General features: G+C 57.3%; 1 long non-coding RNA gene across 1 annotated transcript; it reads right to left on the bottom strand.

Annotated features, from left to right (window-relative positions):
• Positions 1–577: 577 nt before the first annotated feature.
• On the bottom strand, positions 578–21,540 carry LOC140399479 (uncharacterized). Its single transcript, XR_011937692.1, has 4 exons — positions 21,467–21,540; positions 8,399–8,455; positions 5,409–5,485; positions 578–632 (listed from the first exon to the last, which is right to left on the bottom strand). It is a non-coding gene; the product is annotated as an uncharacterized lncRNA (long non-coding RNA).
• Positions 21,541–26,568: the final 5,028 nt, after the last annotated feature.

A 26,568-nucleotide genomic window follows, 5' to 3' on the forward strand; every position in this document is an offset into this window, starting at 1 on the left:
AGACTGTGAGGGGGATATTAAAGGGTGCGGGGAGTGAGGGGGTGAGTGGGGTTAGGCTGGGAGGGGGATATTAAAGGGTGTGGGGAGTGAGGGGGAGAGTGGGGTTAGGCTGGGAGGGGGATATTAAAGGGTTGTAAAATGGTGCACTTCGGGAGAGTGAGCTGCCGTGTGAGAATTCTTGGTGACAGGCACATTGGGCGGGATTCTGCACTAACCGGCGGGGTGGGCGGGTACCGGCGCGAGGTGTGGCGTGAACCACAGTCGGGCTGCCCGGAATGTGCGGAAACTGCTGCACCTTCAGGGGCGTGGCCGCGCCGGCGGTGTTGGCACCGCGCCAACCGGCGCTAACGGGCCTCCGCCAGCCGGCGTCATCACAGCGCTGGGGGGTTCTCCTCCACGCCGGCCATTACGGACAGGGAAAGAGGGAGGGAGCGCGGGCCAGGCCAGCGCGGGCCAGGCCACCGTGCCCCCCCCCAGTGATTCTCCAGCCTGGCGGGGGGTCGGAGAATCCCGCCCATTATTTTACAGTGAGTTTACACATCTGGCGAAGCAGTAAGAAACCCCGAACACCACCTACATGTGGAATGATTAGATCCTCTTTGATGTACATCAGCTGTTCGACTCCCGCTGACCTGCAGGAAGAACATGGAGACGGGTTTAGCGAGAGCTGCCTTTCCAGCACTGTAACCAAAGACACCTGATTCAGATTGTGACGACTCTACAGCCCCAGGGACTGGCCCTCTGGCCTTGTGTCCTTGTTCCTGTCCCCACGCCTGCTACTTCCCATCCCCTTCATCGATCAGGTTACCCCCTCTTCACTTCCCCTTCCTGCAGAAAAGAGTCTGTTCAATCTTTCCTGATAGTCACAACCTCTCTGTTCTGGGATCGTCCTTGCACGAGGGGCGGGATTCTCCGCAGTCGGCGCGATGTCCACCGACCGGCGCCAAAAACGTCGCGAATCAGTCCGGCATCGCGCCGCCCCAAAGGTGTGGAATCCTCCGCATCTTGAGCGGCCGAGCCCTAACCTTGAGGGGCTAGGCCCGCGCCGGACTGATTTCCGCCCCGCCAGCTGGCGGGAAAGGCCTTTGGTGCCCCGCCAGCTGGCGCGAAACTGACTTTGCCGGGTGGCGCATGAGCGGGAGCGTCAGCGGCCGCTCACGGCATCCCCGCGCATGCGCAGTGGAGGGGGGTCTCTTCCGTCTCCGCCATGGTGGAGACCATGGCGAAGGCGGAAGGAAAGTGCCCCCACGGCACAGGCCCGCCCGCGGATCGGTGGGCCCCAATCGCGGGCCAGGCCACCATGGGGGCACCCCCCAGGGCCAGATCGCCCCGCGCCCCCCCCCAGGACCCCGGAGCCCGCCCGCGCCGCCTTGTCCCGCCGGTAAGAGAGGTGGTTTAATCCACGCCGGTGGGACAGGCATTCCAGCAGCGGGACTTCGGCCCATACGGGCCGGAGAATTGCCGGGGGGGGCCCGCCAACCGGCGCGGCGTGATTCCCGCCCCCGCCGAATATCCGGTGCCAGAGAATTCGGCAACCGGCAGGGGCGGGATTCACACCAGCCCCCGGTGATTCTCCGACCTGGCGGGGGGGTCGGAGAATCTCGCCCGAGGTTTGTCAGGCGGATTAAGGGTCACTTAACGAAGGTGAGTAAAGTGGAATTGAGGTGCAGATGGGCAATGATTAACCAAATGATCCTCCTCCTGTTGCTGTGTAACAGGCTCGAGAGGGGCTGAATGGGCCTCCTCCTGTTCCTGTGTAACAGGCTCGAGAGGGGCTGAATGGGCCACCTCCTGTTCCTGTGTAACAGGCTCGAGAGGGTCTGAATGGGCCTCCTCCTGTTCCTGTGTAACAGGCTCGAGAGGGGCTGAATGGGGCCTTCTCCTGTTCCTGTGTAACAGGCTCGAGAGGGGCTGAATGGGGCCTCCTCCTGTTCAATGTGTAACAGGCTCGAGAGGGGCTGAATGGGGCCTCCTCCTGTTCCTGTGTAACAGGCTCGAGAGGGGCTGAATGGGCCTCCTCCTGTTCCTGTGCAACAGGCTCGAGAGGGGTTGAATGGCCTCTCCCTAATCTAAGGTAGCAGGTATGAAAAAGCTGAATGGAATAGTACCTAAATCTTCCCTGCAACTTTCCCAGTGCCTCTAAATCCTGAGACTAGAACCGCGCTAGAACCAGTGTTCCAAGTGGGATACGGGGACCAAAATTGTGCCCAGTATGATGAATGTAGGATTTTCAGATATATTGTATTGTTTGTATTTGGTGCAGTCAGGGTTAAAATCCTGAGTTGGTGTGTGTATGTGTGACTGCTGCGGTCATGTTTTTATAAATCCTGGTTTGAAAGGCAGCTAGACCTTTTGGAAACGGAGGTGAAATTAAAGCATCATAAAAGTAAGTTCATAATTTATTCCAGCCAGGGATATTGTTTGCTGAAGACGGACTAATGGAATTTTGTTTATATAAAGAGTGTTCCTTGAGGAGTAAATAATTAGAGACAATGGACGCGAATCTATGGCTGCGTTGGCTCTTCTGTGAGCGCAATGCGGCTGGGAATTCCAGGGGAGGCCTCCAGCGAGTCTCCGACAGGTTCAGCGACACCCTGGATGCTCCAATGTTCCATGAGAAGTAGGTTGTAAACCAACTTACAACCTACCTGCGTGGAATCCACTGGCGTACCCAGCAAGGCTGCATTCGGGCGCCTATCAGTGCTGGGTCCACACAAACACGGACCAGGCGGAATGGCATCCGGGGTCCCCCGGGCCAACAGAGACCCCAGGGTGATCAGGGTAAGTGCAGGGTCAATCCCTGACCCTCCCCCTGGAACAAGGGCACCTTTACACTGCCACCCTGGGATAGGGAGACTGGACTGCGCAGTATTCCAAGTGGGACACGGAGACCGGAACTGTGCACAGTATTCCGAGTGGGATAGGGAGAAAGGAACTGTGCACTGTATTCCGAGTGGGATACAGAGACCGGAACTGTGCACAGTATTCCAAGTGGGATAGGGAGGCGGGAACTGTGCACAGTATTCCGAGTGGGATAGGGAGACGGGAACTGTGCACAGTATTCCAAGTGGGATAGGGAGGCGGGAACTGTGCACAGTATTCCGAGTGGAATAGGGAGACGGGAACTGTGCACAGTATTCTGAGTGGGATAGGGAGACCGGAATTGTGCACAGTATTCCGAGTGGGATAGGGAGAAAGGAACTGTGCACTGTATTCCGAGTGGGATACAGAGACCGGAACTGTGCACAGTATTCCAAGTGGGATACAGAGACCGGAACTGTGCACAGTATTCCAAGTGGGATAGGGAGGCGGGAACTGTGCACAGTATTCCGAGTGGGATAGGGAGACGGGAACTGTGCACAGTATTCCAAGTGGGATAGGGAGGCGGGAACTGTGCACAGTATTCCGAGTGGAATAGGGAGACGGGAACTGTGCACAGTATTCTGAGTGGGATAGGGAGACCGGAATTGTGCACAGTATTCCGAGTGGGATAGGGAGAAAGGAACTGTGCACTGTATTCCGAGTGGGATACAGAGACCGGAACTGTGCACAGTATTCCAAGTGGGATACAGAGACCGGAACTGTGCACAGTATTCCAAGTGGGATAGGGAGGCGGGAACTGTGCACAGTATTCCAAGTGGGATAGGGAGACGGGAACTGTGCACAGTATTCCGAGTGGGATAGGGAGACGGGAACTGTGCACAGTATTCCAAGTGGGATAGGGAGGCGGGAACTGTGCACAGTATTCCGAGTGGAATAGGGAGACGGGAACTGTGCACAGTATTCTGAGTGGGATAGGGAGACCGGAATTGTGCACAGTATTCCGAGTGGGATAGGGAGACGGGAACTGTGCACAGTATTCCGAGTGGGATATGGAGACGGGAACTGTGCACAGTATTCCGAGTGGGATAGGGAGACGGGAACTGTGCACAGTATTCCAAGTGGGATAGGGAGACCGGATCTGTGCACAGTATTCCAAGTGGGATAGAGAGACCGGAACTGTGCACAGTATTCCAAGTGGGATAGGGAGACCGGAACTGTGCACAGTATTCTGAGTGGGATAGGGAGACCGGAACTGTGCACAGTATTCCAAATGGGATAGGGAGATGGAAACTGTGCACAGTATTCCAAATGGGATACGGAGACAGGAACTGTGCACAGTGTTCCAAGTGGGATAGGGAGACCGGAACTGTGCACAGTATTCCGAGTGGGATAGGGAGACCGGAACTGTGCACAGTATTCCAAATGGGATAGGGAGATGGGAACTGTGCAGAATATCCCAAGTGGGATACGGATACCGGAACTGTGCACAGTAATCCGAGTGGGATATGGAGACCGGAACTGTGCACAGTATTCCAAGTGGGATAGGGAGACGGGAACTGTGCACAGTATTCCAAGTGGGATAAGGAGACCAGAATTGTGCACAGTATTCCAAGTGGAATGCGGGGACAGGAACTGTGCGCAGTATTCCGAGTGGGATAGGGAGACTGGAACTGTGCGCAGTATTCCAAGTGGGATAGGGAGACAGGAACTGTGCACAGTATTCCGAGTGGGATAGGAAGACGGGAACTGTGCACAGTATTCCGAGTGGGATAGGGAGACTGGAACTGTGCGTAGTATTCCAAGTGGGATAGGGAGACAGGAACTGTGCACAGTATTCTGAGTGGGATAGGGAGACGGGAACTGTGCACAGTATACCAAGTGGGATAAGGAGACCGTAACTGTGTACAGTATTCCAAGTGGGATAGGGAGACAGGAACTGTGCACAGTATTCCGAGTGGGATATGGAGACCGGAACTGTGCACAGTATTCCGAGTGGGATAGGGAGACTGGAACTGTACGCAGTATTCCAAGTGGGATAGGGAGACCGGAACTGTACGCAGTATTCCGAGTGGGATAGGGAGACTGGAACTGTGCACAGTATTCCAAGTGGGATAGGGAGGCGGGAACTGTGCACAGTATTCCAAGTGCGATAGGGAGACAGGTACTGTGCACAGTATTCTGAGTGGGATAGGGAGACAGGAATTGTGCACAGTATTCCAAGTGGGATAGGGAGACCGGAACTGTGCACAATATTCCGAGTGGGATAGGGAGACAGAAACTGTGCACAGTATTCCAAGTGGGATAGGGAGACCGTAACTGTGCACGGTATTCCAAGTGGGATAGGGAGACGGGACCTGGCGCAGTATTCCGAGTGGGACAGGGAGACGGGAACTGTGCACAGTATTTTATGTGTGGTCTAACCAAGACTTATATTTCTAGAAGTTGTTTGTTTTTCAGTTTGAGCCGTGTTAAGTGAAGCTGAGTTTCCTGGTTTTATGGGTTGTTAACACGCCATTAGTTAAAATGTTTTGTTAATCCGGACTCCTCGATTGTCTACCCCGAAACACTAGATTTTGGTGTAGTACCTTAATTCACTGAAATCTTTGCGCAGGATCTCCAATCCTTTCTGGAGGAATTGTTGTATCGTGTTCCCTTTCTTCATCTGGGAGGGTTAAAAGGAGGGAGAGAGATTACAGCGTCGCTGGAGATGAGACGGTCATTAATCTTCAGAGAGAGAGAGAGAGAGATGGAGAGAGAGAGGGAGAGAGAGGTAGATGGAGAGGAAGAAAGATAGAGAGAGTGGAAGAGACAGAGTAAGAGACTGAGGTGGAGCGAGAGAGATAGAGGCGGAGAGAGAGAGAGAGAGACAAAGGCAGAGAGAGAGAAACAGGAGGAGAGAGAGAGAAAGAGCTGGAGAGAGAGAGATAAAGAGACGGAGAGTGAGAAACAGAGGCAAAGAAAGAAATAGCGGCGGAAAGAAAGACTGTGACGGAGGGAGAGAGACAGGCGGAGAGGGCGGCAGACAAGTGGAGAGGGCGACAGGCGGGCGGAGAGGGCGACAGGCGGGCGGAGAGGGCGACAGGCGGGCGGAGAGGGCGACAGGCGGGCGGAGAGGGCGACAGGCGGGCGGAGAGGGCGACAGGCGGGCGGAGAGGGCGACAGGCGGGCGGAGGGGGCGACAGGCGGGTGGAGGGGGCGGCAGACAAGTGGAGAGGGCGACAGGCGGGCGGAGAGGGCGACAGGCGGGCGGAGAGGGCGACAGGCGGGCGGAGAGGGCGACAGGCGGGCGGAGAGGGCGACAGGCGGCCGGAGAGGGCGACAGGCGGCCGGAGAGGGCGACAGGCGGCCGGAGAGGGCGACAGGCGGGCGGAGAGGGCGAAAGACGGGTGGAGAGGGCGAAAGACGGGCGGAGAGGGCGACAGACGGGCGGAGAGGGCGACAGACGGGCGGAGAGGGCGACAGACGGGTTTAGAGGGCGACAGACGGGCGGAGAGGGCGACAGACGGGCGGAGAGGGCGACAGGCGGGCGGAGAGGGCGACAGGCGGGCGTTGAGGGCGACAGACTGGCGGACAGGGCGACAGGCGGGCGGAGAGGGCGACAGGCGGGCGGAGAGGGCGACAGGCGGGCGGAGAGGGCGACAGGCGGGCGGAGAGGGCGACAGGCGGGCGGAGAGGGCGACAGGCGGGCGGAGAGGGCGACAGGCGGGCGGAGAGGGCGACAGACGGGCGGAGAGGGCAACAGACGGGCGGAGAGGGCAACAGACGGGAGGAGAAATGGTGAGTGTCACAGAGAATGCGAGAAAGTGTGTGGAGAGTGCGAGAGAGGCTGTGAGAGAGAGGGCGAGACAGAGAGGGCGAGACAGAGAGGGTGAGAGAGAGAGGGTGAGAGGGAGAGGGCGAGAGAGAGAGGGCGAGAGAGAGAGGGCGAGAGAGAGAGGGCGAGAGAGAGCGAGACAGGGAGGGCGAGTGAGAGGGCTAGAGAGAGGGCGAGAGAGGGAGGGTGAGAGGGGGAGGGTGAGAGGGGGAAAGAGAGAGTGCGAAAGAGAGAGGGCGAGAGGGTTAAAAGGAGGGAGAGAGATTACAGCGTCGCTGGAGATGAGACGGTCATTAATCTTCAGAGAGAGAGAGAGAGAGATGGAGAGAGAGAGGGAGAGAGAGGTAGATGGAGAGGAAGAAAGATAGAGAGAGTGGAAGAGACAGAGTAAGAGACTGAGGTGGAGCGAGAGAGATAGAGGCGGAGAGAGAGAGAGAGAGACAAAGGCAGAGAGAGAGAAACAGGAGGAGAGAGAGAGAAAGAGCTGGAGAGAGAGAGATAAAGAGACGGAGAGTGAGAAACAGAGGCAAAGAAAGAAATAGCGGCGGAAAGAAAGACTGTGACGGAGGGAGAGAGACAGGCGGAGAGGGCGGCAGACAAGTGGAGAGGGCGACAGGCGGGCGGAGAGGGCGACAGGCGGGCGGAGAGGGCGACAGGCGGGCGGAGAGGGCGACAGGCGGGCGGAGGGGGCGACAGGCGGGCGGAGGGGGCGGCAGACAAGTGGAGAGGGCGACAGGCGGGCGGAGAGGGCGACAGGCGGGCGGAGAGGGCGACAGGCGGGCGGAGAGGGCGACAGGCGGCCGGAGAGGGCGACAGGCGGCCGGAGAGGGCGACAGGCGGGCGGAGAGGGCGAAAGACGGGCGGAGAGGGCGAAAGACGGGCGGAGAGGGCGACAGACGGGCGGAGAGGGCGACAGACGGGCGGAGAGGGCGACAGACGGGTTTAGAGGGCGACAGACGGGCGGAGAGGGCGACAGGCGGGCGGAGAGGGCGACAGGCGGGCGTTGAGGGCGACAGACTGGCGGACAGGGCGACAGGCGGGCGGAGAGGGCGACAGGCGGGCGGAGAGGGCGACAGGCGGGCGGACAGGGCGACAGGCGGGCGGAGAGGGCGACAGGCGGGCGGAGAGGGCGACAGGCGGGCGGAGAGGGCGACAGGCGGGCGGAGAGGGCGACAGACGGGCGGAGAGGGCAACAGACGGGCGGAGAGGGCAACAGACGGGAGGAGAAATGGTGAGTGTCACAGAGAATGCGAGAAAGTGTGTGGAGAGTGCGAGAGAGGCTGTGAGAGAGAGGGCGAGACAGAGAGGGCGAGACAGAGAGGGTGAGAGAGAGAGGGTGAGAGGGAGAGGGCGAGAGAGAGAGGGCGAGAGAGAGAGGGCGAGAGAGAGAGGGCGAGAGAGAGCGAGACAGGGAGGGCGAGAGAGAGGGCTAGAGAGAGGGCGAGAGAGGGAGGGTGAGAGGGGGAGGGTGAGAGGGGGAAAGAGAGAGTGCGAAAGAGAGAGGGCGAGAGAGAGAGGGCGAGAGAGGCTGTGAGACAGAGAGTGTGAGAGAGAGAGAGGGTGAGAGACAGAGGGTGAGGGAGAGAGAGAGGGCGAGAGAGTGGGCGAGAGAGAGAGAGAGGGCGAGGGCGAGAGGGACAGGAGACAGGGGAAATGACAGTGAGAGTGACGGAGATACAGAGCGAGAGAGAGGGAGTGACAGTGGGAGAGCTCACATGGGTGAAAGAGTAGCAGGAGGGAGGAAGATTTGACATTCCTCACCTTGACGGTTCGTCGATGTCCTGACCCATCCCAGTAACTGAAAGTGATTTCAATCTCCTCACCTAGAACCCAGAATGACAAGTAATTACCCAACACAGTCCTTCAAATAACACAGCGACACCCTTCAACCTGGTCTGTGGACAGTGTAGAGGGAGCTTTACTCTGTATCTAACCCCGTGCTGTACCAGTCCTGGGAGTGTTTGATGGGGACAGTGTAGAGGGAGCTTTACTCTGTATCTCACCCCGTGCTGTACCTGTCCTGGGAGTGTTTGATGGGGACAATGTAGAGTGAGCTTTACTCTGTATCTCACCCCGTCCTGTACCTGTCCTGGGTGTGTTTGATGGGGACAGTGTAGAGGGAGCTTTACTCTGTATCTAACCCCGTGCTGTACCAGTCCTGGGAGTGTTTGATGGGGACAGTGTGGAGGGAGCTTTACTCTGTATCTAACCCCGTGCTCTACCTGTCCTGTGAGTGTTTGATGGGGACAATGTAGAGGGAGCTTTACTCTGTATCTAACCCCGTGCTCTACCTGTCCTGGGAGTGTTTGATGGGGACAGTGTAGAGGGAGCTTTACTCTGTATCTAACCCCGTGCTGTACCTGTCCTGGGTGTGTTTGATGGGGACAGTGTAGAGGGAGCTTTACTCTGTATCTAACCCCGTGCTGTACCAGTCCTGGGAGTGTTTGATGGGGACAGTGTGGAGGGAGCTTTACTCTGTATCTAACCCCGTGCTGTACCTGCCCTGGGAGTGTTTGATGGGGACAGTGTGGAGGGAGCTTTACTCTGTATCTAAACCCGTGCTGTACCTGTCCTGGGAGTGTTTGATGGGGACAGTGTGGAGGGAGCTTTACTCTGTATCTAACCCCGTGCTGTCCCTGTCCTGGGAGTGTTTGATGGGGACAGTGTAGAGGGAGCTTTACTCTGTATCTCACCCCGTGCTGTACCTGTCCTGGGATGTGTTTGATGGGGACAATGTAGAGTGAGCTTTACTCTGTATCTAACCCCGTGCTCTACCTGTCCTGTGAGTGTTTGATGGGGACAATGTAGAGGGAGCTTTACTCTGTATCTAACCCCGTGCTCTACCTGTCCTGGGAGTGTTTGATGGGGACAGTGTAGAGGGAGCTTTACTCTGTATCTAACCCCGTGCTGTACCTGTCCTGTGAGTGTTTGATGGGGACAATGTAGAGGGAGCTTTACTCTGTATCTAACCCCGTGCTCTACCTGTCCTGGGAGTGTTTGATGGGGACAGTGTAGAGGGAGCTTTACTCTGTATCTAACCCCGTGCTGTGCCTGTCCTGTGAGTGTTTGATGGGGACAATGTAGAGGGAGCTTTACTCTGTATCTAACCCCGTGCTCTACCTGTCCTGAGAGTGTTTGATGGGGACAGTGTAGAGGGAGCTTTACTCTGTATCTAACCCCGTGCTGTACCTGTCCTGTGAGTGTTTGATGGGGACAATGTAGAGGGAGCTTTACTCTGTATCTAACCCCGTGCTCTACCTGTCCTGGGAGTGTTTGATGGGGACAGTGTAGAGGGAGCTTTACTCTGTATCTAACCCCGTGCTGTACCTGTCCTGTGAGTGTTTGATGGGGACAGGTTGAAGGGAGCTTTAGTCTGTATCTAACCCCGTGCTGTACCTGTCCTGGGAGTGTTTGATGGGGACAGTGTAGAGGGAGCTTTACTCTGTATCTTACCCCGTGCTGTACCTGTCCTGGGAGTGTTTGATGGGGACAGTGTAGAGGGAGCTTTACTCTGTATCTAACCCCGTGCTGTACCTGTCCTGGGAGTGTTTGATGGGGACAGTGTAGAGGGAGCTTTACTCTGTATCTAACCCCGTGCTGTACCTGTCCTGTGAGTGTTTGATGGGGACAATGTAGAGGGAGCTTTACTCTGTATCTAACCCCGTGCTGTACCTGTCCTGGGAGTCTTTGATGGGGACAGGTTGAAGGGAGCTTTACTCTGTATCTAACCCCGTGCTGTACCTGTCCTGGGAGTGTTTGATAGGGACAGTGTAGAGGGAGCTTTACTCTGTATCTTACCCCGTGCTGTACCTGTCCTGGGAGTGTTTGATGGGGACAGTGTAGAGGGAGCTTTACTCTGTATCTAACCCCGTGCTGTACCTGTCCTGGGAGTGTTTGATGGGGACAGTGTAGAGGGAGCTTTATTCTGTATCTAACCCCGTGCTGTACCTGTCCTGTGAGTGTTTGATGGGGACAATGTAGAGGGAGCTTTACTCTGTATCTAACCCCGTGCTGTACCTGTCCTGGGAGTCTTTGATGGGGACAGGTTGAAGGGAGCTTTACTCTGTATCTAACCCCGTGCTGTACCTGTCCTGGGAGTGTTTGATGGGGACAGTGTAGAGGGAGCTTTACTCTGTATCTTACCCCGTGCTGTACCTGTCCTGGGAGTGTTTGATGGGGACAGTGTAGAGGGAGCTTTACTCTGTATCTAACCCCGTGCTGTACCTGTCCTGGGCATGTTTGATGGGGACAGTGTAGAGGGAGCTTTACTCTGTATCTAACCCCGTGCTGTACCTGCCTGGGAGTGTTTGATGGGGACAGTGTAGAGGGAGCTTTACTCTGTATCTAACCCCGTGCTGTACCTGTCCTGGGAGTGTTTGATGGGGACAGTGTAGAGGGAGGTTTACTCTGTATCGAACCCCGTGCTGTCCCTGTCCTGGGAGTGTTTGATGGGGACAGTGTAGAAGGAGGTTTACTCTGTATCGAACCCCGTGCTGTCCCTGTCCTGGGAGAGTTTGATGGGGACAGTGTAGAGGGAGCTTTACTCTGTATCTAACCCCGTGCTGTACCTGTCCTGGGAGTGTTTGATGGGGACAGTGTAGAGGGAGCTTTACTCTGTATCTAACCCCGTGCTGTACCTGTCCTGGGAGTGTTTGATGGGGCCAGTGTAGAGGGAGCTTTACTCTGTATCTAACCCCGTGCTGTACCTGTCCTGGGAGTGTTTGATGGGGACAGTGTAGAGGGAGCTTTACTCTGTATCTAACCCTGTGCTGTACCTGTCCTGGGAGTGTTTGATGGGGACAGCGTAGAGGGAGCTTTACACAGTATCTAACCCCGTGCTGTACCTGTCCTGGGAGTGTTTGATGGGGACAGTGTAGAGGGAGCTTTACTCTGTATCTAACCCCGTGCTGTACCTGTCCTGGGAGTGTTTGATGGGGACAGTGTAGAGGGAGGTTTACTCTGTATCTAACTCCGTGCTGTACCTGTCCTGGGAGTGTTTGATGGGGACAGTGTAGAGGGAGCTTTACTCTGTATCTAACCCCGTGCTGTACCTGTCCTGGGAGTCTTTGATGGGGACAGGTTGAAGGGAGCTTTACTCTGTATCTAACCCCGTGCTGTACCTGTCCTGGGAGTGTTTGATGGGGACAGTGTAGAGGGAGCTTTACTCTGTATCTTACCCCGTGCTGTACCTGTCCTGGGAGTGTTTGATGGGGACAGTGTAGAGGGAGCTTTACTCTGTATCTAACCCCGTGCTGTACCTGTCCTGGGAGTGTTTGATGGGGACAGTGTAGAGGGAGCTTTACTCTGTATCTAACCCCGTGCTGTACCTGTCCTGTGAGTGTTTGATGGGGACAATGTAGAGGGAGCTTTACTCTGTATCTAACCCCGTGCTGTACCTGTCCTGGGAGTCTTTGATGGGGACAGGTTGAAGGGAGCTTTACTCTGTATCTAACCCCGTGCTGTACCTGTCCTGGGAGTGTTTGATGGGGACAGTGTAGAGGGAGCTTTACTCTGTATCTTACCCCGTGCTGTACCTGTCCTGGGAGTGTTTGATGGGGACAGTGTAGAGGGAGCTTTACTCTGTATCTAACCCCGTGCTGTACCTGTCCTGGGCGTGTTTGATGGGGACAGTGTAGAGGGAGCTTTACTCTGTATCTAACCCCGTGCTGTACCTGCCTGGGAGTGTTTGATGGGGACAGTGTAGAGGGAGCTTTACTCTGTATCTAACCCCGTGCTGTACCTGTCCTGGGAGTGTTTGATGGGGACAGTGTAGAGGGAGCTTTACTCTGTATCTCACCCCGTGCTGTACCTGTCCTGGGAGTGTTTGATGGGGACAGTGTAGAGGGAGCTTTAGTCTGTATCTAACCCCGTGCTGTACCTGTCCTGGGAGTGTTTGATGGGGACAGTGTAGAGGGAGGTTTACTCTGTATCGAACCCCGTGCTGTCCCTGTCCTGGGAGTGTTTGATGGGGACAGTGTAGAGGGAGGTTTACTCTGTATCGAACCCCGTGCTGTCCCTGTCCTGGGAGTGTTTGATGGGGACAGTGTAGAAGGAGGTTTACTCTGTATCGAACCCCGTGCTGTCCCTGTCCTGGGAGAGTTTGATGGGGACAGTGTAGAGGGAGCTTTACTCTGTATCTAACCCCGTGCTGTACCTGTCCTGGGAGTGCTTGATGGGGACAGTGTAGAGGGAGCTTTACTCTGTATCTAACCCCGTGCTGTACCTGTCCTGGGAGTGTTTGATGGGGCCAGTGTAGAGGGAGCTTTACTCTGTATCTAACCCCGTGCTGTACCTGTCCTGGGAGTGTTTGATGGGGACAGTGTAGAGGGAGCTTTACTCTGTATCTAACCCTGTGCTGTACCTGTCCTGGGAGTGTTTGATGGGGACAGCGTAGAGGGAGCTTTACACAGTATCTAACCCCGTGCTGTACCTGTCCTGGGAGTGTTTGATGGGGACAGTGTAGAGGGAGCTTTACTCTGTATCTAACCCCGTGCTGTACCTGTCCTGGGAGTGTTTGATGGGGACAGTGTAGAGGGAGGTTTACTCTGTATCTAACTCCGTGCTGTACCTGTCCTGGGAGTGTTTGATGGGGACAGTGTAGAGGGAGGTTTACTCTGTATCGAACCCCGTGCTGTCCCTGTCCTGGGAGTGTTTGATGGGGACAGTGTAGAGGGAGGTTTACTCTGTATCTAACCCCGTGCTGTACCTGTCCTGGGAGGGTTTGATGGGGACCGTGTAGAGGGAGATTTCCTGCGTCTATCTGGTGAGTGCTGGCACAATGAAAATTTCTCCTAAGTGGACGGCACAGGAAATGTTCCCTTTGTAAAACCAAGAGAATGTAGCAGCAGTAAACGGAAAAACATCAAGTGCAGCGAAAACCTGACTGCTCAGTGCTCAGGCCGTTTTAAGTTGGCTGGGAGGAAGCCTGAGTCAGCGGCCAGCTGGTACAGATTAGGAGCGGAGGTTAAAAATAAAAGCTCCCAAGTCGCGCCTTCCAAAGTGCTGAGTTTGGAGACTTGAAGACGCAGGCAAAAGAAAAAAGGTATCTCTCTCTCTGACTGTGGAACTTGGGTCCTTACCATTCCCGGCCTGCTCGTAAAGGTGGATCAAAGAGAGACAGCAATTTAACGGGGGCTGCACCCCTGCCCCCTCCTCCCCCAGTCCCCCACCGCCCGGGGCAATTGGGCGCTATTTTTGCCCCACCCTCGGTGAGAGACAATGACGGCCCTTTCCTGCTGCAGCTGGGTTTTTTTGCAAAACGCGGGGTGTGCGGGCCGACCCCCCGCCGGGCTACAGTCGCCCCATTTTCAATGACCCTCGCTGCTGACAGCATTATGCACCCCCGGCGGGCTTTAATCCTTTCCCCTTGCAAATCGGGACCCTGGAAATGAAGCTCTTTGATCCGACAAGAGTTCCACATTGTAATGTTTGACACTGCTTTCTTCAACAAAAAATAAACCGCAGCAAATTCAAAACAGATTTTCCTGTGGTTTCCCCGCAACAGCTTTCAGATGTCAACGGGGTAGCGCCAGGGAGTGTGTCAGCATTGACTGGGGGTCCCCCGGCAGTGTGTCAGTATTTACAGGGGGGTCCCCGGGGAGTGTGTCAGCATTGACTGGGGGTCCCCCGGCAGTGTGTCAGTATTTACAGGGGGTCCCGGGGAGTGTGTCAGCATTGACTGGGGGTCCCCCGGCAGTGTGTCAGTATTTACAGGGGGGTCCCCGGGGAGTGTGTCAGCATTGACTGGGGGGTCCCCGGGGAGTGTGTCAGCATTGACTGGGGGGTCCCGGGGAGTGTGTCAGCATTGACTGGGGGGTCCCGGGGAGTGTGTCAGCATTGACTGGGGGGTCCCGGGGAGTGTGTCAGTATTTACAGGGGGGTCCCCGGGGAGTGTGTCAGTATATACAGGGGGGTCCCCGGGGAGTGTGTCAGCATTGACTGGGGGGTCCCGGGGAGTGTGTCAGTATTTACAGGGGGGTCCCCGGGGAGTGTGTCAGTATTTACAGGGGGGTCCCCGGGGAGTATGTCAGTATTTACAGGTGGTTCCCCCGGGAGTGTGTCAGTATTTACAGGGGGTCCCCGGGGAGTGTGTCAGTATTTACAGGTGGGTCCCCCGGGAGTGTGTCAGTATTTACAGGGGGTTCCCGGGGAGTGTGTCAGTATTTACAGGGGGTCCCGGGGAGTGTGTCAGTATTTACAGGGGGTTCCCGGGGAGTGTGTCAGTATTTACAGGGGTGTCCCCGGGGAGTGTGTCAGTATTTACAGGGGTCCCCGGGGAGTGTGTCAGTATTTACAGGGGGTTCCTGGGGAGTGTGTCAGTGTTTACAGGGGGTGTCCCCGGGGAGTGTGTCAGTATTTACAGGGGTCCCCGGGGAGTGCGTCAGTATTTACAGGGGGTTCCTGGGGAGTGTGTCAGTGTTTACAGGGGGGTCCCCGGGGAGTGTGTCAGTGTTTACAGGGGTCCCCGGGGAGTGCGTCAGTATTTACAGGGGGTTCCCGGGGAGTGCGTCAGTATTTACAGGGAGTTCCTGGAGAGTGCGTCAGTATTTACAGGGGGTCCCGGGGACTGTGTCAGTATTTACAGGGGGTTCCCGGGGAGTGTGTCAGTATTTACAGGGGGTTCCCGGGGAGTGTGTCAGTATTTACAGGGGGTTCCCGGGGAGTGTGTCAGTATTTACAGGGGGTTCCCGGGGAGTGTGTCAGTATTTACAGGGGGTCCCCGGGGAGTGTGTCAGTATTTACAGGGGTGGCCCCGGGGAGTGTGTCAGTATTTACAGAGGGGTGTCCCGGGGAGTGTGTCAGTATTTACAGGGGGTCCCCGGGGTGTGTGTCAGTATTTACAGGGGGGATCCCGGGGAGTGTGTCAGTATTTACAGGGGGGTCCCCGGGGAGTGTGTCAGTATTTACTGGGGGGTTTCCGTGGAGTGTGTCAGTATTTACAGGCGGGTCCCCGGGGAGTGTGTCAGTATTTACAGAGGGGTGTCCCGGGGAGTGTGTCAGTATTTACAGGGGGTCCCCGGGGAGTGTGTCAGTATTTACAGGGGGTCCCGGGGAGTGTGTCAGTATTTACAGGGGGGGTCCCCGGGGAGTGTGTCAGTATTTACTGGGGGGTTTCCGGGGAGGGTGTCAGTATTTACAGGGGGTCCCGGGGAGTGTGTCAGTATTTACAGGGGGTCCCCGGGGAGTGTGTCAGTATTTACAGGGGGGTCCCCGGGGAGTGTGTCAGTATTTACTGGGGGGTCCCCGGGGAGTGTGTCAGTATTTACTGGGGGGTTTCCGGGGAGTGTGTCAGTATTTACAGGGGGTCCGGGGGAGTGTGTCAGTATTTACAGGGGGTTGCCGGAGAGTGTGTCAGTATTTACAGGGGGTCCGGGGGAGTGTGTCAGTATTTACAGGGGGGGTCCCCGGGGAGTGTGTCAGTATTTACAGTGGGTCCGGGGGAGTGTGTCAGTATTTACAGGGGGGTCCCCGGGGAGTGTGTCAGTATTTACTGGGGAGTTTCCGGGGAGTGTGTCAGTATTTACAGTGGGGTTCCCGGGGAGTGTGTCAGTATTTACAGGGGGTCCCTGGGGAGTGTGTCAGTATTTACAGGGGTGGCCCCGGGGAGTGTGTCAGTGTTTACAGAGGGGTGTCCCGGGGAGTGTGTCAGTATTTACAGGGGGGTTCCCGGGGAGTGTGTCAGTATTTACAGGGGGTCCCGGGGAGTGTGTCAGTATTTACAGGGGGTTTCCGGGGAGTGTGTCAGTATTTACAGGGGATCCCGGGGAGTGTGTCAGTATTTACAGGGGGTCCCCGGGGAGTGTGTCAGTATTTACAGGGGGGGGTCCCCGGGGAGTGTGTCAGTATTTACTGGGGGGTTTCCGGGGAGTGTGTCAGTATTTACAGGGGGTCCGGGGGAGTGTGTCAGTATTTACAGGAGGTTGTCGGAGAGTGTGTCAGTATTTACAGGGGGGGTCCCCGGGGAGTGTGTCAGTATTTACAGGGGGTCCGGGGGAGTGTGTCAGTATTTACAGGGGGGGTCCCCGGGGAGTGTGTCAGTATTTACAGTGGGTCCGGGGGAGTGTGTCAGTATTTACAGGTGGGTTCCCGGGGAGTGTGTCAGTATTTACAGGGGGTCCCGGGGAGTGTGTCAGTATTTACAGGGGGTCCCCGGGGAGTGTGTCAGTATTTACAGGGGGTCCCCGGGGAGTGTGTCAGTATTTACTGGGGGGTTTCCGGGGAGTGTGTCAGTATTTACAGGGGATCCCGGGGAGTGTGTCAGTATTTACAGGGGGTCCCCGGGGAGTGTGTCAGTATTTACAGGGGGTCCCGGGGAGTGTGTCAGTATTTACAGGGGGTCCCCGGGGAGTGTGTCAGTATTTACAGGGGGTTCCCGGGGAGTGTGTCAGTATTTACAGGGGGTCCCGGGGAGTGTGTCAGTATTTACAGGGGGTCCCCGGGGAGTGTGTCAGTATTTACAGGGGGTCCCCGGGGAGTGTGTCAGTATTTACAGGGGGTCCCCGGGGAGTGTGTCAGTATTTACAGGGGTCCCGGGGAGTGTGTCAGTATTTACAGGGGGTCCCCGGGGAGTGTGTCAGTATTTACTGGGGGTCCCCGGGGAGTGTGTCAGTATTTACAGGGGGGGGTTTCTGGGGAGTGTGTCAATAATTACAGGGGGTCCCCGGGGAGTGTGTCAGTATTTATAGGGGGTCCCCGAGGAGTGTGTCAGTATTTACAGGGGGGGTTTCCGGGGAGTGTGTCAGTATATACAGGGGGGTCCCCGGGGAGTGTGTCAGCATTGACTGGGGGGTCCCGGGGAGTGTGTCAGTATTTACAGGGGGGTCCCCGGGGAGTGTGTCAGTATTTACAGGGGGGTCCCCGGGGAGTATGTCAGTATTTACAGGTGGTTCCCCCGGGAGTGTGTCAGTATTTACAGGGGGTCCCCGGGGAGTGTGTCAGTATTTACAGGTGGGTCCCCCGGGAGTGTGTCAGTATTTACAGGGGGTTCCCGGGGAGTGTGTCAGTATTTACAGGGGGTCCCGGGGAGTGTGTCAGTATTTACAGGGGGTTCCCGGGGAGTGTGTCAGTATTTACAGGGGTGTCCCCGGGGAGTGTGTCAGTATTTACAGGGGTCCCCGGGGAGTGTGTCAGTATTTACAGGGGGTTCCTGGGGAGTGTGTCAGTGTTTACAGGGGGTGTCCCCGGGGAGTGTGTCAGTATTTACAGGGGTCCCCGGGGAGTGCGTCAGTATTTACAGGGGGTTCCTGGGGAGTGTGTCAGTGTTTACAGGGGGGTCCCCGGGGAGTGTGTCAGTGTTTACAGGGGTCCCCGGGGAGTGCGTCAGTATTTACAGGGGGTTCCCGGGGAGTGTGTCAGTATTTACAGGGAGTTCCTGGAGAGTGCGTCAGTATTTACAGGGGGTCCCGGGGACTGTGTCAGTATTTACAGGGGGTTCCCGGGGAGTGTGTCAGTATTTACAGGGGGTTCCCGGGGAGTGTGTCAGTATTTACAGGGGGTTCCCGGGGAGTGTGTCAGTATTTACAGGGGGTTCCCGGGGAGTGTGTCAGTATTTACAGGGGGTCCCCGGGGAGTGTGTCAGTATTTACAGGGGTGGCCCCGGGGAGTGTGTCAGTATTTACAGAGGGGTGTCCCGGGGAGTGTGTCAGTATTTACAGGGGGTCCCCGGGGTGTGTGTCAGTATTTACAGGGGGGATCCCGGGGAGTGTGTCAGTATTTACAGGGGGGTCCCCGGGGAGTGTGTCAGTATTTACTGGGGGGTTTCCGTGGAGTGTGTCAGTATTTACAGGCGGGTCCCCGGGGAGTGTGTCAGTATTTACAGAGGGGTGTCCCGGGGAGTGTGTCAGTATTTACAGGGGGTCCCCGGGGAGTGTGTCAGTATTTACAGGGGGTCCCGGGGAGTGTGTCAGTATTTACAGGGGGGGTCCCCGGGGAGTGTGTCAGTATTTACTGGGGGGTTTCCGGGGAGGGTGTCAGTATTTACAGGGGGTCCCGGGGAGTGTGTCAGTATTTACAGGGGGTCCCCGGGGAGTGTGTCAGTATTTACAGGGGGGTCCCCGGGGAGTGTGTCAGTATTTACTGGGGGGTCCCCGGGGAGTGTGTCAGTATTTACTGGGGGGTTTCCGGGGAGTGTGTCAGTATTTACAGGGGGTCCGGGGGAGTGTGTCAGTATTTACAGGGGGTTGCCGGAGAGTGTGTCAGTATTTACAGGGGGTCCGGGGGAGTGTGTCAGTATTTACAGGGGGGGTCCCCGGGGAGTGTGTCAGTATTTACAGTGGGTCCGGGGGAGTGTGTCAGTATTTACAGGGGGGTCCCCGGGGAGTGTGTCAGTATTTACTGGGGAGTTTCCGGGGAGTGTGTCAGTATTTACAGTGGGGTTCCCGGGGAGTGTGTCAGTATTTACAGGGGGTCCCTGGGGAGTGTGTCAGTATTTACAGGGGTGGCCCCGGGGAGTGTGTCAGTGTTTACAGAGGGGTGTCCCGGGGAGTGTGTCAGTATTTACAGGGGGGTTCCCGGGGAGTGTGTCAGTATTTACAGGGGGTCCCGGGGAGTGTGTCAGTATTTACAGGGGGTTTCCGGGGAGTGTGTCAGTATTTACAGGGGATCCCGGGGAGTGTGTCAGTATTTACAGGGGGTCCCCGGGGAGTGTGTCAGTATTTACAGGGGGGGGTCCCCGGGGAGTGTGTCAGTATTTACTGGGGGGTTTCCGGGGAGTGTGTCAGTATTTACAGGGGGTCCGGGGGAGTGTGTCAGTATTTACAGGAGGTTGCCGGAGAGTGTGTCAGTATTTACAGGGGGGGTCCCCGGGGAGTGTGTCAGTATTTACAGGGGGTCCGGGGGAGTGTGTCAGTATTTACAGGGGGGGTCCCCGGGGAGTGTGTCAGTATTTACAGTGGGTCCGGGGGAGTGTGTCAGTATTTACAGGGGGGTTCCCGGGGAGTGTGTCAGTATTTACAGGGGGTCCCGGGGAGTGTGTCAGTATTTACAGGGGGTCCCCGGGGAGTGTGTCAGTATTTACAGGGGGTCCCCGGGGAGTGTGTCAGTATTTACTGGGGGGTTTCCGGGGAGTGTGTCAGTATTTACAGGGGATCCCGGGGAGTGTGTCAGTATTTACAGGGGGTCCCCGGGGAGTGTGTCAGTATTTACAGGGGGTCCCGGGGAGTGTGTCAGTATTTACAGGGGGTCCCCGGGGAGTGTGTCAGTATTTACAGGGGGTTCCCGGGGAGTGTGTCAGTATTTACAGGGGGTCCCGGGGAGTGTGTCAGTATTTACAGGGGGTCCCCGGGGAGTGTGTCAGTATTTACAGGGGGTCCCCGGGGAGTGTGTCAGTATTTACAGGGGGTCCCCGGGGAGTGTGTCAGTATTTACAGGGGTCCCGGGGAGTGTGTCAGTATTTACAGGGGGTCCCCGGGGAGTGTGTCAGTATTTACTGGGGGTCCCCGGGGAGTGTGTCAGTATTTACAGGGGGGGGTTTCTGGGGAGTGTGTCAATAATTACAGGGGGTCCCCGGGGAGTGTGTCAGTATTTATAGGGGGTCCCCGAGGAGTGTGTCAGTATTTACAGGGGGGGTTTCCGGGGAGTGTGTCAGTATTTACAGGGGGTTTCCGGGGAGGTTGTCAGTATTTACAGGGGGTCCCCGGGTGTGTGTCAGTATTTACAGGGGGTTCCCGGGGAGTGTGTCAGTATTTACAGTGAATTCCCGGGGAGTGTGTCAGTATTTACAGGGGGTTCCCGGGGAGTGTGTCAGTATTTACAGGGGGTCGGGGGAGTGTGTCAGTATTTACAGGGGGGATCCCCGGGGAGTGTGTCAGTATTTACAGGGGGGTCCCCGGGGAGTGTGTCAGTATTTACAGGGGTGGCCCCGGGGAGTGTGTCAGTATTTACAGAGGGGTGTCCCGGGGAGTGTGTCAGTATTTACAGGGGGTCCCCGGGGAGTGCGTCAGTATTTACAGGGGGGCCCCCAGGAGTGTGTCAGTATTTACAGGGGGTTCCCGGGGAGTGTGTCAGTAATTACAGGGGGTTCCCGGGGAGTGTGTCAGTATTTACATGGGGTTCCCGGGGAGTGTGTCAGTATTTACAGGGGGTTCCCGGGGAGTGTGTCAGTATTTACAGGGGGTTCCCCGGGGAGTGCGTCAGTATTTACAGGGGGTCCCGGGGAGTGTGTCAGTATTTACAGGGGGTCCCGGGGAGTGTGTCAGTATTTACAGGGGGTCCCCGGGGAGTGTGTCAGTATTTACAGGGGGTCCGGGGGAGTGTGTCAGTATTTACTGGGGGGTTTCCAGGGAGTGTGTCAGTATTTACAGGGGGGGTTTCCGGGTAGTGTGTCAGTATTTACAGTGGGTCCCCGGGGAGTGTGTCAGTATTTACAGGGTGGTCCCCGGGGAGTGTGTCAGTATTTACAGGGGGTCCCGGGGAGTGTGTCAGTATTTACAGGGGGTCCCCGGGAAGTGTGTCAGTATTTACAGAGGGTCCCCGGGGAGTGTGTCAGTATTTACAGGGGAGTTTCCGGGGAGTGTGTCAGTATTTGCAGGGGGTTCCCCGGGGAGTGTGGTGAGTGAACGGGGTTCAGTATAAAATGAGATGTGGGGGTAGCAAAGTGGGGGACCATGTGCAGTTCACATGGGAGGTGGCTGGCAGGCTGTGGAGGGGGTGGGGGTGGGGGGTGGGGGTCGGATGGATGGCAGCAACGGAGAGGGCCTGGGGGTCGGAGTCATTTCCATTGGCTCCTGGTGCGTGCGGTCGGGGTGGCGTCCAGCTCAGATTATTGACGGGGCTGTGGGTTCGCCGCACGTGATCCCGCCAGCCTCGTCAAGGGGCCTGACTGCGCCCCACCTCACTTTTGATCTTCTCTTGCTTGTTGGCCCACTCCTGCCGCAGCTCCTCCCGCAGGCGGTTCTCTTCTTCCTGGGGAGACAAGACAAAAGGGGGTGAGGTCTCGTTATAGTCGCAACGCTGTCTCCCCAGATCCCATGGAGAGTGTCGGCTGAAGGGTAACACGGGGTGGGTGGCACGTGTGGCGCAGGGGTGGAGGTGCGTTGTCGCTGGTGTCCTGGGGGCGAATAATTGACACTCAGCCCGACATCACTGAAGAGGGATAAACCGGGTCATTTCGCAGGGGAGCTACTTGTGGGATCTTGCTGTGCAACCCCCCCCCCCCTCACGTTTCTTACATTACGACAGCGAGCCGGGCTTCAAACCCAAAATGTGTCTGTGGCTGTGAGGTGGTTGGAGACATCCTGAGGCAGTGAGAAATGCGGGATCAACACGAGATTTTATTTCAGTGCGTTGAACAGCGGAAGCCATTTTGTGCCCAGCAAGCTGCCATCAATAGCCATGTGAGCGATGGCTAGCTCAAAAGTGATGTTACTTGAGGGACGGATATTGGCGACAGGACAACGGGGAGAATTCCACACACATTATTCTTCCAATCGTGGATCTGGGATCTTTTAATTATCTCCGGTTTATTATTTCATCATGAACGATGGTGTCTTCGACAGTGCGGCGTTCCCTCAGCACTGACCCTCCCACAATGCGGTGCTCCCTCATCACTGACCCTCCGACAGTGCGGTGCTCCCTCAGCACTGACCCTCCGACAGTGCGGCGCTCCCTCAGCACTAACCCTCCCACAATGCGGTGCTCCCTCAGCACTGACCCTCCGACAGTGCGGCGCACCCTCAGCACTGACCCTCCGACAGTGCGGCGCTCCCTCAGCACTAACCCTCCCACAATGCGGTGCTCCCTCAGCACTGACCCTCCGACAGTGCGCCGCTCCCTCAGCACTGACCCTCCGACAGTGCGGCGCTCCCTCATCACTGACCCTCCCACAATGCGGTGCTCCCTCAGCACTGACCCTCAGACAGTGCGGCGTTCCCTCAGCACTAACCCTCCCACAATGCGGTGCTCCCTCAGCACTGACCCTCCGACAGTGCGGCGCTCCCTCAGCACTGACCCTCCCACAATGCGGTGCTCCCTCAGCACTGACCCTCAGACAGTGCGGCGTTCCCTCAGCACTAACCCTCCCACAATGCGGTGCTCCCTCAGCACTGACCCTCCGACAGTGCGGCGCTCCCTCAGCACTGACCCCCCCGACAGTGCGGCGCTCCCGCTGCACTGACCCTCCGACAATATAGCGCTCCCTCAGCATTGACCCTCTGACACTGTGGCACTCCCTCAGCACTGACCCTCCGACAGTGCGGTGCTCCCTCAGCACTGACCTTCCGACAGTGCAGCGCTCCCTCAGCACTGACCCTCCGACAGTGCGGCGCTCCCTCAGCACTGACCCTGCGACAGTGCAGTGCTCCCTCAGCACTGACTGACAGTGCGGCGCTCCCTCAGCACTGACCCTGCGACGGTGCAGTGCTCCCTCAGCACTGACTGACAGTGCGGCGCTCCCTCAGCACTGACTGACAGTGCGGCGCCCCCTCAGCACTGACCCTCGGACAGTGCGGTGCTCCCTCGGACAGTGCAGCGCTCCCCCAGCACTGACCCTCCGACAATATAGCGCTCCCTCAGCATTGACCCTCTGACACTGTGGCACTCCCTCAGCACTGACCCTCCGACAGTGCGGTGCTCCCTCAGCACTGATCCTCCGACAGTGCGGCGCTCCCTCAGCACTGACCCTCCGACAGTGCGGCGCTCCCTCAGCACTGACCCTCCGACAGTGCGGCGCTCCCTCATCACTGACCCTCCCACAATGCGGTGCTCCCTCAGCACTGACCCTCAGACAGTGCGGCGTTCCCTCAGCACTAACCCTCCCACAATGCGGTGCTCCCTCAGCACTGACCCTCCGACAGTGCGGCGCTCCCTCAGCACTGACCCTCCCACAATGCGGTGCTCACTCAGCACTGACCCTCAGACAGTGCGGCGTTCCCTCAGCCCTAACCCTCCCACAATGCGGTGCTCCCTCAGCACTGACCCTCCGACTGTGCGGCGCTCCCTCAGCACTGACCCCCCCGACAGTGCGGCGCTCCCGCTGCACTGACCCTCCGACAATATAGCGCTCCCTCAGCATTGACCCTCTGACACTGTGGCACTCCCTCAGCACTGACCCTCCGACAGTGCGGTGCTCCCTCAGCACTGACCTTCCGACAGTGCAGCGCTCCCTCAGCACTGACCCTCCGACAGTGCGGCGCTCCCTCAGCACTGACCCTGCGACAGTGCAGTGCTCCCTCAGCACTGACTGACAGTGCGGCGCTCCCTCAGCACTGACTGACAGTGCGGCGCTCCCTCAGCACTGACCCTGCGACGGTGCAGTGCTCCCTCAGCACTGACTGACAGTGCGGCGCTCCCTCAGCACTGACTGACAGTGCGGCGCCCCCTCAGCACTGACCCTCGGACAGTGCGGTGCTCCCTCGGACAGTGCAGCGCTCCCCCAGCACTGACCCTCCGACAATATAGCGCTCCCTCAGCATTGACCCTCTGACACTGTGGCACTCCCTCAGCACTGACCCTCCGACAGTGCGGTGCTCCCTCAGCACTGATCCTCCGACAGCGCGGCGCTCCCTCAGCACTGACCCTCCGACAGTGCGGCGCTCCCTCAGCACTTACCCTCCGACAGTGCGGCGCTCCCTCAGCACTTACCCTCCCACAATGCGGTGCTCCCTCAGCACTGACCCTCCGACAGTGCGGCACTCCCTCAGCACTGACCCTCCAACAGGGCGGGGCTCACTCAGCACTGACCCTCCCACAATGCGGTGCTCACTCAGCACTGACCTTCTGACAGTGCGGCCCTCCCTCAGCACTGACCTTCCGACAGTGCAGCGCTCCCTCAGCACTGACCCTCCGACAGTGCGGCGCTCCCTCAGCACTGACCCTGCGACAGTGCAGCGCTCCCTCAGCACTGACTGACACTGCGGCGCTCCCTCAGCACTGACTGACAGTGCGGCGCTCCCTCAGCACTGACCCTCGGACAGTGCGGTGCTCCCGCGGACAGTGCAGCGCTCCCTCAGCACTGACCCTCCGACAATATAGCGCTCCCTCAGCATTGACCCTCTGACACTGTGGCACTCCCTCAGCACTGACCCTCCGACAGTGAGGCGCTCCCTCAGCACTGACCGTCCGACAGTGCGGTTCTCCCTCAGCACTGACCCTCCGACAGTGTGGCGCTCCCTCAGCACTGACCCTCCGACAATGTGGCGCTCCCTCAGCACTGACCCTCCGACAGTGTGGCGCTCTCTTAGCGCTGGCATCGGGCAAGGGGAGTATCATGGCCTGGATTGTGGGGGACCGAAAGCCACAACACTCTGACTGGGACGCGAGTGGGAGCAGCGGAGATGCTGCTGACTGCTGGAACAATGCGGGAGGTTGTGGGCGATGCTGCTGGAATGGGGAGGTGCCAGTGGGTGCGGGTATGGGGGGTGAAAGGTTCTGATTAACGTCGAGAGGCCTGTATCGAATAATGTGACTAACGGGCGAGAGATTTGTCACTCGGTGCCGAGACTCTGCGTGATCTCAGACATGGAGAGGCAGCGTTAGGAGCGATGCCACTGCCTGTACACCATCGCCACACAGAGGAACGAGAGAAGGAACTGGATGGGGAACAGTTTACTGCTCGCTGTTAAACATTACTGGCGACAGATCCTACACACAGGCAGATTTCAAGTTTAACTTGTCCAGGCTCTCCTCGTCCCTGATTAGACACGGTTCTGGTAGCCGTGTTCTGTAATTGGAAACGGTGGTGCTTGATTAAAGAGAGTGCAGTTTGTAGCCCGCCCGCCTGCACACAACTCCCCCCCCCACTCCCCCGTTGCACACATCTGCTGAACATCTGCCGGCTGCAGAATGCTTTCCAGATGGAAGGTGGCCTGGATGGGTTGTCGGCTGCGTTGAATATTGCCACCAGGCGCTCGGCTAACCTGATGGGTGAAGCTGTACCTTGGCGCGTATCAGCACAGCGGGCGCCTTCCTTTGTAACCCTGAACACTGCTTCCCATCCCCTGGAGACTGTAACGCTGACCGCGTGAGAGTGGGGGAGAAACGGGAAGAAAGAGTGAGAGAGAGTGAGCGAGAGGGAGGGAGAGAGCAAGAGACAGCGCGAGAGCAAGCGAGAGCGAGAGAGAGAGAGCGAGAGAGTAAGAGTAAGAGAGAGTGAGAGAGTAAGAGAGAGCAAGAGAGAGCAAGAGAGAGCAAGAGAGAGCAAGATAGCGAGAGAGCAAGAGAGAGCGAGAGAGTGAGAGAGCGAGAGAGTGAGAGAGCAAGAGAGCGAGAGAGTAAGAGGGAGTGAGAGAGTAAGAGAGAGTGAGAGAGTGAGAGAGCAAGAGAGCGAGAGAGAGCAAGAGAGAGCAAGATAGCGAGAGAGCAAGAGAGAGCGAGAGAGTGAGAGAGCAAGAGAGCGAGAGAGTAAGAGAGTAAGAGGGAGCGAGAGAGTAAGAGAGAGTAAGAGAGTAAGAGAGAGCGAGAGAGGAAGAGAGAGCAAGATAGCGAGAGAGCAAGAGAGAGCGAGAGAGTAAGAGAGAGCGAGAGAGCGAGAGAGCAAGAGAGAGCGAGAGAGCAAGAGAGAGCGAGAGAGCAAGAGAGCAAGAGAGAGCGAGAGAGCAAGAGAGAGCGAGAGAGCAAGAGAGAGCGAGAGAGCAAGAGAGAGCAAGAGAGCAAGAGAGAGCGAGAGAGCGAGAGAGAGCGAGAGAGCAAGAGAGAGCGAGAGAGTAAGAGAGAGCGAGAGAATAAGAGAGAGTGAGAGAATAAGAGAGAGCGAGAGAGCAAGAGAGCACGAGAGAGAGCGAGAGAGACAGAACCAGTGAGGGAGACATGAGTGAGGTAGAGAAAGAGAACCGCGATCTGAAAGAGCAGTTAGCAGCAAGGGACAGAGAGGTGGATGATGCCAAGAGGACACATCAGTCTTGTCTCGCGCATTTGAACAGTTTTCAGACGCAATACGATAAGGCCTACCAGGACGCGCAACGTGCGGTCTTGGTAAGACAAGAGACAGAACAGCAAGT

The sequence above is a fragment of the Scyliorhinus torazame genome, chromosome 22 (genome assembly GCF_047496885.1).
Source record: "Scyliorhinus torazame isolate Kashiwa2021f chromosome 22, sScyTor2.1, whole genome shotgun sequence".
Taxonomy (NCBI): domain Eukaryota; kingdom Metazoa; phylum Chordata; class Chondrichthyes; order Carcharhiniformes; family Scyliorhinidae; genus Scyliorhinus; species Scyliorhinus torazame.